This window comes from Suncus etruscus, chromosome 3 (genome assembly GCF_024139225.1).
Source record: "Suncus etruscus isolate mSunEtr1 chromosome 3, mSunEtr1.pri.cur, whole genome shotgun sequence".
Classification (NCBI taxonomy): domain Eukaryota; kingdom Metazoa; phylum Chordata; class Mammalia; order Eulipotyphla; family Soricidae; genus Suncus; species Suncus etruscus.
The window spans coordinates 119,011,091-119,024,231 of record NC_064850.1 but is presented as its reverse complement, the minus strand read 5'-3'; the positions used below and the strand labels follow the sequence as shown (position 1 = coordinate 119,024,231).

The window sequence follows — 13,141 nt, the reverse complement described above, 5'->3', positions numbered from 1 at the left end:
CTAAATTCATTGAATGTAAGCAGCACCCTTGTTAAAAAATGAGACAAGATTTGTATCTTACAAATGTGATGGTGGGATTTGATAGAATGATTAATTAAGATCAAGGAGCCACAATCTGACCACTAAAAAGGTAGAGTGATATTTTAAGTTAAGATGGAGCAAACATGATCCCCTGTTGTGTGCACTAAATAAAGCTAGAAAGCCTGGAAAAAGGGCACAAAACCATGAGACCCAAAGTAAATACCAGCATATATATGTATGTATGTGTATATATGTATATGTATGTGTATATATGTATATGTAGGTATATATATATATATATATATATAATACCAGAATTTTATGTACTACTGAAAGAAAAGGGAGTTTTCTCTCTGTGGGATCTCCTACCTTCTGCCCTTTATTCAAGAGTCCCTAAATCAGGAAGAAGCCTTTGGTGAGAAAGAGTCAGTTCCTGAAAAAGCCCTGTAGCTCTCTGGTCTAAGAACAAAAGATTGATCATCTCCAACACTCAAAATGACCTTTTTCTTGATCTGCTTTCTCATAACACACCACACAAACCACCCCAATGATGCAACAATAACAGTCTAAGAAATTCTCAGGGAAGGGAAGCTTCCCTCTATTATTAATGATTCCAGGGGTGTGAAATGAGTGTTCTTCATTTTTCTTTTTTGTTTTGTTTTGTTTTTAGGTTTTGGCTCTGTACCCAAGGGTACTTTATTCTTACTCTCAGCTCTGTGCTCAAAGATCACTTATGGTGGTGCTCAGGTACAATACTAAGTGCTAAGGATTAGAATTACAACCAGTCACTGCCAGAGAGATAGTATAGGCATTAGGGCACATGCTCAGCAGATGGCTAATCTGAGTTTGATCCCTAGCACTACATAGGTCCTCCCTCCAAAACACCAAGAATGACTTGAGTACAAAATGAGGAGTAAGTTCTGAACATTGACAGTATGAGGAAGGAAGAAAAGGAAGAGGAGGAGGGAGGGAAAGAGGAAGGAAAAAAAGGAAGGAAAGAGGAAGGAAGGAAGGAAGGAAGGAAGGAAGGAAGGAAGGAAGGAAGGAAGGAAGGAAGGAAGGAAGGAAGGAAGGAAGGAAGGAAGGAAGGAAGGAAGGAAGGGGGAGGGAGGAGAGGAGGGAGGGAAGGAAGGAGGAAGGAAGGGAGGGAAGGAGAAAGGGAGGGAGGGAGAAGAAGGGAGGATAAAACCTGGTTGAATGCAACATTTTTAAATTGAGGTCATGTTATTTTACAAGATTTTCTGTTTTAGAGGATATAGGTATATCCTCTCTAATATATGTTACCACCCTACATCCAAAATTAAATCACTTATATCCCTCTACTACAGACCATTGAGTATTCAGAAAAATGTTAAAGCAAACAAACTAACTTTAAGACAAAGTATAAGCAAATTTTATGACTAATTAATGTTTTTTCTTTCTAAAATTGGACATGTGCCATAACAAAAGATGTTTATATGAATGGTTTACAAATAGAACAAAACCAAATACTTATTAAATAACAGAGAAAAATATAAAATCAAAGGATAAAAAAAGCAGGTGAATGCATTACTAAATAATCAATACTATATACTCATGATGGGTCTATACTTAATACTCAAAATGTTTACACTTTTTAACTAGTAAATACATAAAAATCCTTTCACTTTCAGCAACATTTGTGACCCCAGAGAATATTATACTCATTTAGTCAAAAAAAGGACAAACATCTTGATTTCATATATCTTATACATAAAGAATATATATATATGTAAAATTAGTTTTATTTTTGGTTCTTTGGAGCTTAATGTCAATTATAATAGTATAAAATGGCTCTAAGATTTTTTAAACTAGCATTGAAAGGTCAAACTTATGTAGACTGTAAATGCAATTTTAGAGCAAAATATGCTTTGAGAATTCATTAATTCACTAATTCAAATTGCACACCAAGACATGCACTCAAACTGAGCAATTCATGTGCCCATTTTAGGCTTAATTGCATCTGAATTTATTTTAAATGTTTCACTTAATGTTACAAAATCTTGTGGACCTTTAAGTCTTTTTATTCCTCTTTCATATGAGACATTTAATAAATTTTTCTGAAATGATTATTTTCCACTAAAATATAAAATAAGCTCAAAATAAGAAAAATTACAAATCTATTTAGAAGCAATTATTAAGAAACTACTATGCTTTAAGCACTATTGTAGGCATAAACATATAAAAACTACCCCTGCTTTTAGAGTGCTTGAATTCCAGTTCTCAGAATTGGTAATAATAATAATCTCAGAATCTGAGAAAGGGCATGGAAAAAAATTAAGGTCATGAAAACAAAAAGACTTAAAATGTATCTGAGTACTGGGGCCAGCGAGGTGGCACTAGAGGTAAGGTGTCTGCCTTGCAAGTGCTAGCCAAGTAAGGACCGCGTTTCGATCCCCCGAGGTCCCATATGGTCCCCGAAGCCAGGGGCAATTTCTGAGTGCTTAGCCAGGAGTAACCCCTGAGCATCAAAGGGGTGTGGCCCGAAAAAACAAAAACAAAAACAAAAAAAACCAACAAAATTATCTGAGTATTAGTTGAGTTTGCTATTTTATATTTAGTGGTTGGAAAAGATCTCTTTCAGAAGACAATGTTGAAACAGATACCTTAATAAAACTTAAGAAGATGAGACATTTATTTCTTAGAGTGAAATTTTTCCAAGATGAAGTAAGATTTGGGGGGGGGTCACACCTGGCTGTGCTCAAGGGTTACTCCTGGCTCTGCACTCAGAAATCTCTCCTGGCAGGCACGGGGGACCATATGGGATACCGGGATTTAAACCCCCATATGTCCTAGATTGACTGCATGCAACACAAATAACCTACTGCTGTGCTATCTCTCTGGCCCCAAGATGAAATGTGTTTTTAAAAGTATCCAGAGACATTGGAGCAGAACATGGTTCAACATTTGCAAGGAAGACCAAGGCAGAATTGTGAGGTTGAATAAGTCAAGGAGAGATGGATAGAAACCTATGTCATAGATATATCTTTTAGTTTTATATTGCTAAAATACTAATGATATAAGTGCTGTAAACTCAGCATCTTCTGGTAGCAAAGGATGTTTCACAAATTCAATAGTCCCTAAATATCAGCCAACTCTTCCACACAGTCTTACACCAGGCTGAAACCAAAAGAGAGGCTGGCAGCGTCTTATCAGAAGGCTCAGAGACCCATCTCCTTCCTAGCCGGGGATGTTGATGGTAGAAGATCTTTATTTGGGACTATATGACTTAGGTCTCTTTTTTTTCAGTTCATCTTCCTGGAGGTCACTCAGTTCCTTGGAGGTCAATCTCAGGTTCGTGCCACATCATGATCCTCTCCACTGACAGTTCACATGATGACAGCTTGAGTTTTTAATCAAGCAAAATAATGCGTCTCTTCAGTCTATTCAACTGGTGTCCTATGCACCTCAGCCCAGACATCCAAAAATAACTCTATAAGTCATAATCCCATTCCATTCATTACCACATTCCCATCATCAAGAAGTTATTGCGAAGAATTGTGTCCCAGGGAGGCAGGATTCTGAGCCAACATTCTACCAAACACTAGTAACGGAGAGTAAGATACTTAGTTTTATACATCACTGTAAGAACATTGGCCTTTATTTTGTGTTGGAGCAAATGAAGTAGTTGAATTTGCCTAAGTTTTAAAGTGAGGGCATGAAATGCAGTGTAGAGTACAAAGTACAGGGGCACAAGATGAGAAAGAATCATGGAGAAAGAAGAAGCAGTGAAAATAGAACTGAGATGTGTCAGACTCTAGTTTAATTCAAAGACAGAACAAGTTATTGTGATATAGAGGCAACAGAGAATGAGGATTCAGTCTCATTTTCTTCTGGCTTTGTTGTCACAGTTTTATAAAAATTATGGCCTGAATAATGAAAAGAATGAAATTGCCAGTGCTCGGAGGTGGGAACATTGAGAAGAAGCAGCATTTGAGGGGATAGGAGTAGTCATGAGGCAGGAGTGAGGAATTCAACTGAATATTTTAAGTTCCAGATAATGGTATCAAGTCCAAGTAAAGATCAGATTAGGTAGTTGGGTGTGAAAATCTGAAAATCTGTCTAGGCTACAGATGTAAAGAAGGGACTCATCAGGAAGCAGATATTAAAAGCATCAAGGTTGGATGAAAGGGTGTGAGTGGAATATGAAAAGAGAAGGGTTACAGAAGAGAGAAATAAAAGGCTCCAACATTTAGAGATTTGAGTATTGAGAATTAATAACAACAGAATCAAGAACGGTGTCCAAAATGCTGGGGAAAGGGGTACAAGCAGATATAATGTCTCAGATTCGAAGTAAAGAATTGTCTCAAGGAAGAAGTAACTTGTGGTACAAATATAGCATAGAAGATGCACACTAACAAGAGTCACTGCATTTAGTAACATGGATGCTGTTCATTCTTTTAATTTTTTAAATAATTTTAATTTAATAACTATGATACACACACTTATAAAGTGGTTCATGATTAAGTTTCAGTCCTATACTGTCAACAGTCAGTCCTTCACCAATGCACATTTCCCATCACTAGTGTCCCAATTTCCCTCCAGCACTTCTCACTGCCCTCCCATGCCTACCTCTGTTGCAGATACTTATCTTCTCTCTATATATATATTATATTAATCATATAAATATATAACATAAGGATATATTATATATTATATACATGATATAATATATGATAATATATTATATATTAATATAAAATACTATATAATATATTGATATATTATTTGATTAATATATTACTAATATAATATATTTAAGATATTAAACATATTTAATATCTGTTTATCTATCTATCTCCTTTTAGACTCTGTGATGTCAAATATTGTTACTGAAAAAGCATCATACCTATCACTTTCCCCCCTTTAGACACCAAGATTTTGTCCAGAGACATAATTTCCAACTCTTATTGTCCTATTGGTTGCTTCTCTGCCCTCACTGCACTGCCTTTCTCTTTGTGACAAGCTTTTGACCATGGGCCAGTCCTCCTGGCCCTTGTCTCTATTACCTTTGGGTATTATTACAAAACTTTACATATATATACATATATATAAACTTTATATATACATATATAAATATCTTTATATATACATATATACACATATATGTCTTTATATATACATATGTAAATATCTAAAATGAGCGAGATTATTCTATGTCAATCCCTCTGACTCATTTTGTTCGTTCTTGATGCCAAGACTTCTTTAGGTGAAGTGACAGGCATGCACACATGATGAAATTAGGCTCAACATAAAAGAAAAAAAGGCAAGGTAGAGACAACTCTTCAAGTTGCTTGGCTATAAAGAATGAACGAAAGGCAACATCTGAATTTGAAGTGTAGAAATGTGAGGGTCGTAGTTCTGACTTGGTAGAAAAACTGAGCTCTGGCAGAAGAACTGGATTCTTGCTGGAGCCTTGTTACTGGGTAAATGAGAAGAGGACAAAGACAGATGGAGGATCTGTCTGGCTCCTCTGTGAAGGAACGAAGGCAGAGTGGATGTGGGTAGGTTGGTAAAGACGGCGTGGGAAACTGTTCAATTCTGCTTTTTAGAAAAACAGAAACCAAGATAAACCCACTGAGAATTAGGAAGTGAGTAGAAATGTTGGAGACGAGGAACAAGGTGTAAAATATGGTGTAGAATAGGGGAGAACAAACAAAGAGGGCTTAGATGAGGGTTACCCATGAAGTTGGGGATTATAAATTCTGATGAAACCTAATACCTTCATTAGCCTGATTCGTTCTAAATATGTTAGTCTAGAGGAGGAGGAAGAGAATATGGCCTTTAACTGCAGCTTTGTGGTGGCCAATCTGACTTTATCTCATCTGTCTACCTTCTGATTCTTATATTTTTCCCCCAGAGTAAAGCTTCAGCACATCATGGATCTAGGGGGGACTGGTTTTGTGAACCAGTTCATCAGTGATGAACTACAGGACACTGGATGAGCAGCCGAGAGTTGAATGGAGGGCAAAGAGCAGAAACTACTTTAGAACAAGCATCTTTACAGTGAAAGAGCTACAAGAAGAATGTAATCATAAGACAGAAATCAGAAAAGTAGGAGGGACAGCATTAATGCTAAAGCACAGAGAATGGTCTCAAGAGGGTTATAGAAGCAGACAAAGGTTTGGAAGGCCTATGACTTGAGCAGATCACTGCATGCCTTTTTGAACCCGTGGTTAAGAAATGAGGAAGGATGAGGAAAGAGAAGCCCTTTAAGTTGCAAGTTAAAGTCATCACAGAAATGTGTATGCATGACAAGGAGTGTGTAGCCTTTTCAGGTGAGCCCTGCAAAAATATTATGACAGATCTAAGAGCACTGAACTCAGTCATATACCTCTTCAGGGAGTTGGCAAATGCTTCACCTTTAGTAGAGCTGCATGAGAGATAGTGAGTTAAATAGAGACAATGGGGAGGAAGGACACTTGGGATATTGATCATGGGAATGTTGCACTGGTGAAGGATTTTTTATATATATTAAAAATCAAATAAGAAAAGATAAGGCCTCCCAATTCTTACCACAGGCTGTGTTCTTTACACTGACTGTATAGAAAGAGGAGGTACAGTAAATGTACCCCAGATACACCTCAACCTAGGCCCTTTGCCTGGTTTGTATTGTGAATTGGGGGACAAAAATAAATAGAGAACATTGACTATAGCTAGAAAACAGGGCTGAGAAGTCCCAGGCAGCTGTCTCAGTGAGCACAGGGCACCAGGACCAGAGTGGGAGTCAGATAAACAGATGAAATGATCAGAGGCTATGAGGATGCAAGATTCCCTCGACACAACGGTCCTGGGAATGAGAATGAGGAATGACCATAGTCAAAATTAGGAAACAAACTCAGTTTAGCATGGCAGAGTATTCAAGTGCAGATGGGTCATACGTACTAATGTTAAGTACTATAAAGGCCTAGAATTTCCCATTTACTCATTTTTAATAGTTCTGCTTCATAATCTCAAAGCCACATTAATAAATCATTTGGTTATTATTTTAGAGGTCAGGCTGTAACTCATTTACCTAAAGAGAACAATCAAGGTTCCAATGGAACTTTTGGTGTCTGTTTTTCAAAAGGAGAAAGATAATTATAGCGAAATTCAAAACACTATTGTATGACAATAGTGTACTGCTTTTATTCACACTAAATAGATTCTGAAGATCATCAGAAATAAATCAAAGTCCAAAGCAGGACATGAGAAAGCAATCTACTTTTCCTCTAAGTATCATCATTGTAAAGTATTATTTTAAGATTGTGGATTATGAGATGATCTATCAGTAAGTAAAATGCCTATGAAAAAATAATTTGGATGATAAGTAAAAGTTTGGACATTTTCCAGGCTTCAATTCTAATAGGAATAAAATAAGAGAGTGAGAATCAAAAGTGATGGGATTCATATTTTCAATTTAAGAACAACTGCTAAATCTCCCTTTATAAACTTTTGAGAATTGGATTGAAATTTATGTTCCAAATAAAAGTTTTGCTAACTTTAAATAATACCAGATGTAACCACATTTTCTTTTATTCTAAGATAAACTCTATAAAACTCAATTTGAGGACTAAATAAATTCAGAAACTGCTAGAAACAGAAAGTAACTTTTCATACTACCAATTAATTCCCTTTATAGCAACTGGTCCAGAGAGTTTAAGTGACGAAATTAAGGTTAACTCATAAATGAGAAACAGCTGGCATTCACCAAGAACACTGAGCCCAGAAGGTCATACCTATTATATTAAAATTTATATGTGAAAAACAAAAGATAAAATGGTGGGGACATGTGTGTTTGTTTATTTGCTTTTTAGCAACTTGTTGTATTACCTTACTCGGAAAATAAGTTTATAATTTAGTTTATCACCTTGCTCTTAAAAATCATCATGAAGGTCAGTGGTAGGTATGCCTTGCATGCTGCCAAACTAAGACTGACCCAGGTTTGATCCTCGACATCCCTTATGGTTCCCCAAGACTGCCAGGAGCAATTTCTAAGCACAAAGCCAGGAGTAACACCTGAAAGTCACCAGGTGTGCCCATCTACAAAAAAAAAAAAAAAATCATGGAATTGTTAATTTAGTTGAGCTTTCAATATTGTTTTCCAGAAGTCTGGGAAAACGCAAAGTTTTGGGTGCTCCCTTATCTTTCTTTGAACCTGACATTTGTGATCAATCTACTTCTTACCCACAAGCTCCCTTCGCAGACTAGTCTTCATAGACAAGGTTCTGTCCAGCACCAACTTGAACCTTCTGCTAGATCTCCAAGTTTACAGTTCCGGTGTAACTTCAGTTTATAGAGAGATTTCTGGTAATGCTTTTCATCTGCTAGCAAATAATCTGGCATTTTCTTAATGTTGCTTCAAAGCAATTCTACATTGAAGTACTTTGCTTGCTGATTCATAGCCAGGAAATCTCACGGTACTGTAAGGTCTAAATGTTATTGCTCCCCTCCTGGACTAGTGCTTTCTATAATAGACACAAAAGGGCTGGATAGGCAGTAGATGAAACACTGCTTGTAGCTGGAACTGTAAACAGGATTCCCGCTGTCCAGAAACTCTGCCCCATGATACCATCGCTGCTAAGGCACATAAACACCTACCAAGAGAATCGCGCTCTCAAATCTCACTGTGTGATCACATCAAAGCCCAAGGCCACATAGGAAGTTATTCTACTTCTTCTGAATGCACAGTAAAGGGGAGAGGGATCCTGGGCCAAAATTTTGGAAGAGCAGGAAAGCTGCTGATTCTGCTGCCCTTCTGGGTTAATACTGTAATGATGAGAAAAGGTAGGGCAGGGGCCACAGGGATTAAAAAAAACTGCTATGTCTAGGATGTCTACTTCCTTTAAAATTAAAAATTAAAAAGACACAAAAATTTGCTTCTCCTGGGGTTTTCTCTTTCAGAGACACTGATCTCAGCATAAAGATCCCATAATTGGAGGGTTAGTTTAACCCTAATTTACTTCCCCAAGATACCAACCCCAGACAATGCCACAATGAAAGTCAGGGTTTCCACAGATTCAATTTGTGGTGATGCCAAAATAATAGTAGTGCACATGCCTTGCACATGACCTATCTGGGTTCAATCCATGGCATCCTAGATTGTCCCCAAGCATTGCTAGGAGTGATCCCTGAGTACAGAATCAGAAGTAAGCCCTGAACTCTGCAGATGTAGTCCCAAAACTAACCAAAAAAGTTGGTGATAGTGGAGGTCAGGGTGAGAATAATTAAAAATACTCAAAATAGGGGCCAGAAAGATAGCATGGAGGTAAGGCATTTGCCTTTCATGCAGAAAGATGGTTGTTCGAATCCTGGCATCCCATATGGTCCTCTGAGCCTGCCAGGGGCGATTTCTGAGCAGGAGTAACCCATGAGAGCTGCCAGGTGTGACCCCAAAAAATACTCAAAATGGAAGAAGTACTTGGATGAAATTACATGATGAGTATGGTCCATGACTTCTACAGGGAAACCACTTGAATTGCACTTGTATATCTCTGACAATTTTTCTCTTCATATGACTTTGATTACAGAATCTGGCCCATCTCCCTGAAAAAAGTCTACTATTGCAACACAAAATTGCTGTGATCATAAATTTTCTATTCCTGAATCTGTTTTCTCCTCATTTATATTTTGAAAGTTAGGAATGTGGGCATTCCTATAAATTGGGTAATTTATGTGACACTTTCAAGCTTAACTTTATCATCTATAAACTGCTACCTTTTAAAAGAAGTTGAAGCTTAAATAAGAAAATCTGTGCAAACACAGTAATTATTTTTAGTGATTATAAATAAGGGGATGTAAATTATAACAGTATTTTAAAATATGAAAAATTTGGGGGCTTTTGCCATCTAAAATATTTGGGTTTTTATCAATTGTTCTATGGAAAAAACATGAATAGATGATGGTCTGTGCCCTGGTTCTTGACACAGAAATGCTGAAACTTTGATTTCCCATGTGATATGACCATCAGGATTATCTTTCTTCTAACTTTTAACCTTTGTTCTTGCTTCAGAATACTGAGTTCCTTCTTAGAATTTCCTAAACATCCTTCTCTTGATTGTGCTTTAAGCCTCTAATGTACTTCCAGTTGAAAATATGGTTTGCACCTTTTGAGACCCAGATCCAAGCCCCCATAAGATCCCTCAAGCACCACCAGGAATAACCCATAAGTGGAAAACTGGGAGTAGCCAGTTCTCTGGTGTGGCTCAGAAACCAAAGAAAACCATATTAATCCAGCAAAACAGTATGTGATATTCCTAAATGGATGCTTTATTTTTTTTCTTCATTAGCTTTTCTAAACTTGATCATGTTTCAAAGAAAACTCTTTTGCTTAACATTCAAGGAGAATCTTTCCATATTTTTCCTACTCACTGGCAACTTATTTTCCCAGAGTCTAGAGCAAAATTCTGTTTTGTTTCCTTTCTCTGATATATGACATTATTTATATTTTATCTCCCATCCATATATATTTATCTCATATATCACAGTCACACTGTCACCAAATCCTAGACATTCTAGCACCAAATTGTGACCAATTTGGTTACTATTTACCATGACCAAACAAGCCTGGGCAAGCCACCAAGGCTCTCTGCCTATAGTACCTGTCCTTCCTCCTCATCTGGATTATAGCAGAAATACCCACCTAGGCATCCATTGCCACTTTAGCTCTCTTTACACAATGTAAGTTATTCATGCCACTCTGTGCCAACCAGGTTGGTCAATAAGGTCAGCTTCCTTTCGTCTGGTGCATCTGGAATTGAGGACATTCTTTCTATCCCCAGATGATGACTGGGAAAGAACAGGTCCCAAGATGATGACCAGAATCACCTTTTATCTTAGTCTAACAATGCTTGTATAGGACAGGAAGAACTGGGATACGTGCTGACTGGCAAGGCCCAGGACACCAGAGATGGACAACCAAGGAAGTAAGGGAGAAGTTAAATATAAACATTGGGGATTAGGAATGTTTGAGAGCAACACAAAGAGTCATAAAAGTCACCTTATCTTTCTTTACCAGACCTCTCTGTGAGGGAGGAGTGATAGCCCAGAGTCAAGACTATGAATGGCCTCTGATTAGGGAAGGATAGTGCATCTCTTTGTGCTGTCATTCCCCATTTCTGGAGCGGTGTTCTTGAAACTTCTGTCTCAAAGAGAATCCCAGAACAGTGGCTCTCCTGGGAGTTGTAAAGAACAGAACAATTTTTCTATGCGGGATTCCATCTGGCAGGTAGTTAAGGAATAGCATACAGGGGGAATCCATCTTCTCTTATCAAAATTCTACCTCAGTCGTTGGCTTGACCTGGAGGAAAATGGTGAAGCAGGTACCTGACATTTATTCCTATACCACCTAGACCTCAGGGTCTTCTGCCTTTTGCTCTCTACACTGATCACTCAATGCTTGTTTCATGGACCTTTTTATTGCTCCATTAATACATTAGAAAAACAACCTCTTGTGAGTCTTAGTACTGACTATTCATTTTGTTTCAAGCTGCACAAGCACTTTCAACAACACCATCATTTTCCAGCTGCTATCTACAGGATGATTTTCTATTTAAAATTGTTGTTGAATGCCAAATTTCTAATGAGACTTTACTGGTCATCCACTACAATGAGCTTCCCAGAGCTGGCGGACGTTAATAATAAAAGTTATCAGGAAGTCTGGTTTTTACTTTAAAAAAATTATTCATGAGACTCTTAGAGGTTGATGATGATGATGATGATGATTATAGTAGTAATGATCATAAAAACTTATTATTAGTGACTATATGAGCAAATATTTCAACTTCATTGCATGCAATTATTTTTCACAATCTCAACATCAACTTTATGAGTTCCTCTACTAGCCAACTATAGACGAGCAATTATGAGGTGCCCTCAGAACTCCCAACAGTGACTTTGTTTCTCTAGGAAACTTCTTTATATTTGCTTTTTAAAGAACAATGACCCTCAATATGATTTTCTTCTAGAAGTAACTAATGACATCCTCTAATTAATGCAAACATTATAACTATGGTTCCCACTTCCCAATCTCCTATAAATAAGTCCTAGATAGAGACAATCTTCAGACTTATAACAATATAGTCTTCAGAGAACATCTCATTGCCTTACCTATATTATTTTTTGGTGGGCACCTTTTCAGGTTCAGGGCTTACTCCTGGCTCTGTGCTCAGGGGTTACTCCTTTTGGTGCTCAGAGGACCATGTGGTGCTGACTACAGAATTGGATTCAGTGGCATATAAGACCAATGAATTAACTTCTTTGCTAGCCCTAATTCAATTTTGAAGTGAAATACGTATACATGCATGCAGGCATGCATGTGTATACACACACAAACATTTTACCTCTTGAAGCCATATGTCCTGAAGTATAGGGTTTCTGCTTATCACAGTTCTTAGGAGTGATGTGACTTTGTTTCCAGTCCCTGTTAATAGATCTGGTAATCTATATGGCCATCTTTGCATCTGCAGCAGAGCCTCAAGAATAAGCTTTAGAGATGACTATGGATATGCAAAAGTGAAGAGTAGGAAATCCATGTGCTATTACAAAAGTTACTAATTCTGGGGCCAGAGAAATAGTACAATGGGTAAATTGACTGTCCCAGATTCAATCCTCAGTACCTCATGTAGTACTCAGTTAAAAGGAGTGACCCCTAAATAACATTGGGAGTCTCCCCTCCACAAAAAGTTACTTTAATTTTCCATTTCTCCTCTAGTTTCAGAGAGCTCAGTGTTCTACTCTTAAAATTTATTTAAAAAAAAAACACTAATCCCCTATATATTTATTAATCTCTTTTTTAACTGTTCTGTAAGAAAGATAGATGGAAAACAGTAAAAGTTTTAGGAAAATATACTTAAGACACACAAAAATAAAGAAAATATATATTTTATCTCAACAGAAACATCATTATTTTTTGCTTTTTTTTGGCCACACCCACTGACCCTCAGGGGTTACTCCTGCTATGTGCTTAGAAATCACTCCTGGCTTGGGGAACCATATGGGAAGCCAGGGGATTGAACCGCAGTTCGTCCTAGATCAGCCGCATGCAAGGCAAATGCCTTACTGCTGCACCACTCACTGCTTTGGCCCCATGTCATTATTTTCATCATAACCTTAAAAGAAAAAA

At 37.4% G+C, this 13,141-nt stretch overlaps 1 protein-coding gene and 1 non-coding gene across 2 annotated transcripts in view; one reads left to right on the top strand and one right to left on the bottom strand.

Annotated features, from left to right (window-relative positions):
• The window catches only part of INPP4B (inositol polyphosphate-4-phosphatase type II B), a 620,782-nt gene that overhangs the window by 237,511 nt on the left and 370,130 nt on the right, over window positions 1–13,141 (bottom strand). The window lies entirely within an intron of this gene.
• LOC126005060 (small nucleolar RNA SNORA51) lies at window positions 6,539–6,671 on the top strand. Its single transcript, XR_007494242.1, has one exon. It is a non-coding gene; the product is annotated as a small nucleolar RNA SNORA51 (small nucleolar RNA).